This window comes from Eurypyga helias, unplaced genomic scaffold (assembly GCF_000690775.1).
Source record: "Eurypyga helias isolate BGI_N326 unplaced genomic scaffold, ASM69077v1 scaffold1688, whole genome shotgun sequence".
Lineage (NCBI taxonomy): Eukaryota > Metazoa > Chordata > Aves > Eurypygiformes > Eurypygidae > Eurypyga > Eurypyga helias.
In genome coordinates this window covers 1181-9221 of record NW_010266108.1, presented here as the reverse complement: position 1 = coordinate 9221, position 8041 = coordinate 1181, and the positions used below count along the sequence as shown (strand labels likewise).

General features: G+C 41.6%; 1 pseudogene; it reads left to right on the top strand.

The window, feature by feature from the left end:
• The first annotated feature begins 6188 nt into the window (after positions 1 to 6188).
• LOC104513546 lies at positions 6189 to 7658 on the top strand (annotated as a pseudogene).
• Positions 7659 to 8041: the final 383 nt, after the last annotated feature.

Here is an 8041-nt window from a genome sequence, read left to right as displayed (position 1 = left end):
AAACAGTGTCCCATTTAAACTGATCTGGAAATATTTTCCAATGTCCAGATCTGGATATGTTGCATACTCTTTCCACAAGCTGGGTGGGAAAGTGAGAGCCCAGTCTAGGAGATGACTGCATCCCAGTAACTTCCTAAACAACAGGGATAGCAGGACTGCACCATGCAGTGTGGAACAGACCTGCCTTTTGGTTCAGTCATAGCCAAAGAACAACAATTCTTGTGAGTCCTGTGGAGTCCTGTGCAAGGATGAGATAAAGAACAACACTGCACAATCATAAAGGACACTGAAAATGAAAATACAGTAAGTATGACACTAAAAATGTGTAGCACAGCTCCATCATATGATGGCAAATGTATTTCAAGTTAGCAAGAGGATCAGGACAGCTCTGTGTGTAGTTCAGAACTGGATAAATGTGGAAGATCTCTTCAAATGAAAGAAAGATTTAGATTAGATATAAAGATAAAAACCTTCACAGAGAGGGTGGTGAGGCAGTGGAACAGGTTGCCCAGAGAAGCTGTGGATGCCCCATCCCTGGAAGTGTTCAAGGCCAGGCTGGATGAGGCTTTGAGCAACCTGGTCTAGTGGAAGGTGTCCCTGCCCATGGCAGGGGGGTGGAACTTGATGGTCCTTAAAGTCCCTTCCAACCCAAACCATTCTGTGATTCTAAGAAGGTAATGCATGCAGAACCAGGGAGAATTCCAGAAGCACAGATTATCTAGAAGACGTCTAAACTAAACATATCCTGGAAAGGATGTAATCCCCAGAGGGGTTACAACTATTCTTAGGCATTATGCTGCCTGGGTTTTCTGGACATAACCAATCTGGTCCCACTGGCAGTTTCCAACCTCCATGAAACCCAGCATTTACTCCAGACACTTAAAATATTCAAATACAATTCACAATGCTTTTTATGGCAAGCCTACTGCTCTTGGTGCAGCTGATGGGACTAACCCAGGAGGGCTTGGAAAGCACACAGGGCCACAGAAATGTTCACCCACGAGTGCTTAATGCACACAAAGCATACTTTTGGTGCATCTATGTGACTGTCACATGCAGAGGCACCGTTAGGCAGAACCAGCACTGTGTTACCCTTGCTTGAGCTGTTTTGGCTTGCTTTCACATCATTTTGGCAGGATTTTTTTGGCCAGTCTAAGTGCAGATTTGGAGAGCAGATACTTAAAACGTATCTGTTGGTCCAGGAAAATGCAAAACTCCCTTTTGCATGGATGAGTTCTCTGATTATTATTATTATTTCTATCCATTGCCTGTGAAAATCAGAGCAAAACCCTGGTCCCATGGAAACCAATGGCAAAACTCCTATTGATGTCACCAGGGCCAAGGTTTCCCCTCTCTGGTTTTCCAGATGTTTTTTACTCCAAACCTGGCAACTTAATTCTCTCAGACCTTTGCAGCATTACCTACATGGCAGAGTGGAACTTGCCATATTGCATTTGACAGAGATTTCCCCCAGCGTCCTGATCATGAATCATCATGCAGTATCCTAGTATCCATTTGCTAATAGCAAATAATGTTGTCTGACGTGGATTGCATATTATACCATGTTATTTATGTTATGTCACAATTTGCTGTGGGAATTGCTAATTGGACTCACAGGCACTGTCTGGTTTTTCCTCTAGGCAGACTGGCAGGCAACATAAAATTGAAAAGGGGACTGTCTCACCTATCCATACTTGGTACAATGGTTCTTAATTTTACAACACTTCTCCTGCTTGCTGGTGCCTTGCATTCCCTCCTACAGTACACTGCCATCATACAGTCCCAGGGCTACTTGTTCCTATATTCTGGGAATACAGAGTGATGAAAGCATTTGGCAGCAAAGGGGCCACAGCCACTCATAAGTCCTACAAGAAAGGCAATTGGCCAAGTCCAGAGCTCCAAGCCCAGAAAGGAAGCCAGGTGTTATGCACATCTGGCATTTGCAGCTGCCAGAACAGTAAGAGGGAAAACAGGGGGTTCCAGGTGTACACCTCAAAACCAATAGCAATGATTTCCCTAAATGTATAAGAACACTTCTCCCTTTAGAAAAGGATCAGTGTTCAGACAGCACCGGGCTGGGTGTACAGTCTGTCTCTTGTTCGAAGGCCGGCTGGTTTACCATATTAGCACTTCCTTTTTATCAGCGTGTGAATTACCACTGAGATTCAAGAATACCCCAAAGTGAAAAATGGAGCTTCTGATACTAAACATTATTCAAACCTCATGCTCAACCTCCATCAGAACCAAAATGAATCCTTTCTGGTTATGTACAATCGGTTGATATGCTGAATGCTGGAGAGAATTTAAATACTTTACCCACATGCTCCCTGGAAGGAATATAATTCCTTCTTATGCTTTAAGCTGAAGGGGTAACTAAAAGTTTTAGCTGACAAATATTTTTATCATTGGGTTTTTCATTATTAAAGGAAAATGGTGAAGAAATAATCTTCGTAATTTGTTTTGGCCATAATACAGTCTTTCTCCCCATGTTGGTAATTGAATTCCATAAAATTTAGGACTTAATCCAATAACTAAACAAATCCCTGTATATTTAACAGACAAACTATATTCTTCACTTCTTAAATGTACAATTAAAAATACATAAAATTTTAATTCTTATTACATTTAATTTGTAAGGTCAATGCCAATTATAGTCTAGGAGCACTTTTAGTCCAATTTAAAGTTTTATCTTCTACATTAGTTTTCATTAAGGTGTTAAATGAAAAGAAATCATTATTAAAGAATAAAAGAAATAGTCAGTGAACCAAGCGGACATTGTCTGTTGGTATTGTTAAATGCACTTCAGGGAAATTGTTCCCATGGACTCAGCTGTTGTAGCAATTATTGGGGAATGAGGGGAAAGGGGTCTGGAAAATTCCACACAACATTTAATATATATCTGTTAGACCTAAGATCTGGTTTAATATGAAAGACAAAAAAATTGCATTAACAAGAAGACAAAAATCCATTCTCACCTTCTAGACAGCATAATTGGTGATCTTAAAAGAAAGAGAAAATATGTACCTGACATGGAAAAGGTTATAGAATCTGACAGCTTTAATCTGTTATTTTATTTCTTCTAGAAATATTTCATTTACACTTGTAAATAAAAATATTAATGTTTTTTCTCAGAGACTAAGTGGGCCAGAGGATTGTTAACATGCAGCTGTAGAGAGTCCTGGACCACGCCTGAGACAGAAACAAGGCAGTAACAACTTGAAATTGTTCCAGCCAGACATGATATTGCATGCCAAGATCAAGAAATTGTGTGCACATCATTAAATATGCATATTAGTTAGTTAAATGAAGGTTGGGAATAAGACCTAGAGCTAGACAGGACCTGTGGAGCCAGGGCTAAGGCAGATGTCACTGCATTGATTATACTTTGGCAATATGCCAAGCTCTATTAAAAATTAAATTAAATTAAAGAAAGCTCAACACATTGCCTGAGAATAATCACTGCGGTGACACCTGTCCAAATGTGCATGTGCCTTAAGCCACAGTGCCCAAGTACTCCTGGTATGTCACTGGAGACAGGGTGTTAATTCTAAGATGAATTACGCTGGCAGGCAGGTAGGGCATATGTGACAGACTGTGTGCAGCAGGCAGAGAAGAGCGCACCCATTCTGAATTTCCAGCCCTCATCGTTAACCATTTCTCTGCTTGGAAAAATACTGGGAGCTGCTCTCCCACCATCACCACCTCCAGAGTTGGGTAAGGACATAAAGCTACCTGAAAGACCTAATCTGGCTCTTCCTTCCCTTCCACCCCAGAATCATCCAAATTACCAACTTCTAAGCATGGTACAGGGCAAACTTGGCCAACATCACAGAATTTAAGGGCTTAAGAATGGGTGAGTTGAAGTAATGTTAAGATTTAAGTTTACTCTGACTAGTTTTACTCTCATACCTTAAATGGCAAAGGCACCAAAGCCGGCCATGTCTGCACCCTCCCCCCACCCCCCCTTATCTTAGATAAACACAGAAATGAATGCAGTACTGTTGCTGCTGCATTTACCTGTAATTTAATTTCTAATACTAAATGTATACATTTTAAATACATAGCAGAATATCACCCTAGAGTAGCAAGGAATTTCTTAAAAAGCTGCTGCTCTTTTCACTCCCTGGTTAGAGACAGTGGGAACAGCTACTGTGAAGCTGTCATGTCTCTAATGACAACCTGAAGACTTATATGAAATGTATTGTGTTAACTGTGCATATGTGTCTGTGCAGAACAAAGCTTGCCAACATAACTGCTCTTATTAAAAAAGAATTGAATACAAAATGGAAGAGCCATTACAGCTGCATCTGTTAGGGGATGCTGCTACAAATTAAGAAAGAAAAAAAAAAAACCCAAAACCTACACTGACCAAATTAAGAAAGAAAAAAAATAAAAACCCAAACCTACACCGAATCACCCGTGTCACTTCCAGATAGTAGCACATGGGAATGCTCAGCTCAGCAGACAGTAAGGCAGTACATTGTGTCTAATGGAGAAGTCAAAGCTAGTGAAGCTACACAGCATTTCCAGGGGAAACAGGAATGACAGAAAAGAGAAGGAATCATATGGTACAGACAGAAAGAAAAAAAATAAAAACCCAAACCTACACCGAATCACCCGTGTCACTTCCAGATAGTAGCACATGGGAATGCTCAGCTCAGCAGACAGTAAGGCAGTACATTGTGTCTAATGGAGAAGTCAAAGCTAGTGAAGCTACACAGCATTTCCAGGGGAAACAGGAATGACAGAAAAGAGAAGGAATCATATGGTACAGACAGAAAACCAGCGAAAAGTTCAGGCTGGAGAGGAAGAAAAAAGTGAAAGATGCTAAGAACATGAGATCATAGCAGATACAAAGATTAAGCAAAGTGAAATCATAATACTAAAGATTGAAAACAATCTATGTATGATGTTAATTATAGCTAAAACTAGTGTTTTCCAAAAAGACTTTCTTCAGGCAAATATTTTTTTTCAATTATCGTAGAGTACTGGTAAGTTGAAGACAAAGGTCTTCAAGACCACACTAAAGCTTCATTAGGAATGCCACCATAGTTTTGCAATAAAGCATCATCTCATGGTATCATTACTGTCTCCGAATTCGTGCTGGGAACACAGAGAAATAGTCTTTTTGCAGAGCTAGCACTTAGGTGTTTGCTGAATCAATACACCATTAGGTGCATGGACTTGGGACCTTGTCCCTCTTTTGAATGGTGACGTGCCCTAAATTGATCTTTGAAGTTACTGCAACAGTATTAGATTGTTAATGTGAAGCCTTGACGTGGTTTATGTCATATAAAGGTCCTGACTGATCTCTTCTGGGTTGGAACTGGAGAGGAAGGGCAATTTGATTCCAGTACTGAAGCAGTGAGGGGATGTACCATCTTTGGTGCAGATCCCCTGTGTGAACACAGAGCAAGACTCTCCTTCTCCTCACCACTGCAAGATTTATTCATCTGCAAGACGGAGACAACAGCCCTTTCTTTAACCTTCTTTGGCTGCCCAGTATGGCTAGTAACTTCTCTAAGGGCAGAAATCCACGCATTTACACGGTTTCCAGAAGGAGGAGGCTCCCAATCTCAGTTCACACCTCACAATAAATTGCCTCGTGTGTTAAGAATAATGGAACTATTGGAAAAATCTCAATTAGAGTGGCAGAAAGATTTTGTCAGAATTCATAGAATGTTAACATCATAAAAAGAGAGGACGCCAGTGCCACCGTTGCCATTCCCTTCAGGTGTCTGCATGCGGCCCACGGCAACGCCAGGTCCCTTGGCAGATGCTGTGGCGAGGGCTGGCTGTCTGCTGCTCTGGAGCAGGCACATTGCATAAAAAGAGAGGACGCCAGTGCCACCATTGCCATTCCCTTCAGGTGTCCACGTGCGGCCTAGGGCAACACCAGGTCCCTTGGCAGATGCCGTGGCGAGGGCTGGCTGTGTGCTGCTCTGGAGCAGGCACGCTGCACCTCCAGTGAGCGATCACAGTGACAAGACAATGTCTGGGCCCCTGTGGTCACTCTCCTGGCTGTCTTAGGCTGCTCTGGACTGCCCATGTTATCGCTCCAGATATCCAGAGCCACCAACGCCAGAGATGGCAAGACTCCAGGAAGTTGAATCTAACCTCCTGGCTGTCTTAGGCTGCTCTGGGCTGCCCATGTTATTGCTCCAGATATCCAGAGCCACTAACGCCAGAGATGGCTAGACTTCAGGAAGTTGAGTCTAATGGCCAGTTGTTGCAGCTTGTTCAAATGGTGGCAGGCACCTGCCAGGAAGGTGACACTAACTATAGCAGGCCCTGATAATGCTGGCAAAACTGCTGTAGTCCATGGAATGCAAGGAGAGTCTCCTGAAGATGTGGCTCCAACAGTTGGGATTTCCAAGATTCACCTTAAAAAAGGAATATTTTGAAGTCACCATCTTTGATTTAGGGGTTGGAAAACAAATTCGAAACATCTGGATGAATTACTATGTTGAGTCCTATGGTCTGATATTTGTTGTGGATCCCAGTGATGGTGCAAGAATAGAAGAAACAAAACAAGCCATGATAGAAGTTTTCCCTGTGATACCAGGAAAAGCCATGTTAGTGCTGGCAAATAAGCAGGACAAAGGAGGAGGTCTGTCAGAAACAGATATCATTGACTGCTTCTTTCTGGAAAAGATTGACAACAAATACAAGTTTCCATGTCAAACTGAACCCTGCTCAGCTATCATGGTCTGTGGGAAAAAAATTGATAAATCAATAAAAAAGGGTTTATATTGGCTACAACATACCACAGCAGAAGATTTTGATGCCTTAAATGAACACATCCAAAGAGACACTGCAGAACAAAAAGCACATGAATAACAACAGAAACTAGAATGAGAGGGGAGAGTGAGAAGGAGACAAGAAGAAAAGGAAAGAGGAAAAATAAAAAAAAAAAAAAGAGAAGAAGAAAAGAGTGTACCTGATGAGGAAGACTCTGAGCCTGGGAACAATGAAATCCCTTTCCAGCCTATATCAGCCATAATATCCGAGACAGAAAAACAAATTGAAAAGGAAGAGTCAGAGTTTAGAGACTGAAAAGGCTACAACTGTCTTGAATTCACAAAACAGAGCAGGAACAAATGGATGCCCAGCACTTATGAAGCAGCAGTAGCCAAACTACAAATGACACTAGACTAGAAACAAGCAATTCTGCAAGTATGTGGCTTTTGCAGGATGAAGGGAACGAGCAGAAAGCCTTAGAATGCCTTGACTCAGGCAACAGAAAGAAAAAAAAAAACCAAACCCAACACCCCAAACCACAACAAAACCCTGAGATTAAGAAGGGGACACAGAGCAGAACCTGTTAATGCAGGGGACACTGTTCCCAGAAATCTCACACCACCAGCAGCTCTCCTATCAAAAAACTGGCTTCTGTACATTTCATCAGAATCAAACACAGCTGTGGCCTCTTTTGACTGTCTTCATTTCCCTTTAGTTGTCTGGGGAAGTCCCAGAAACAGACTTAAGGAACCTGAGCCTGTTGGTGAACCACATCATGCTGGCATAGAGGGAGAAGGTGACAAGAAAGAAAAGCCAGACAAAGAGATTTCTACGTGAAGCCTCTGCTACCTCTGACTAAATGCCAAAGACTCAACAGTGATATCCGTGATGGCATTGCTCAACTGGAACACAAATAGCCTATTAAAAAAACATTAAAAATAGTTTATCAGAAACATTTCTTGCCCCTGAGGGAAAATTTCAAAAACTAGGGTGATTTTTTTTTTTTTTTTAAAATCAACTTGTTACAAAATATCTTGGTGACAATAAAATATGGAATTTCTTCTATTGTACTTATTTGATCTGACTGTCATTTACTGTTCACATCACCGGCTGTTCTTCAGGCTTCAGAATGAAATCAAGAAAGATCTATGTGTCCATAGATGGTCATATGAACATGGTATTGAGTAGTTGTTGGGTTTACTTGTGAAAATACCTAGCTGTAAACCTGAACCCCCCCCTTCAAAATCATAATACTGGGTTGTCCCAGTCCCAGGCAGCAACGAGCTGCTCTCCTAGGGCG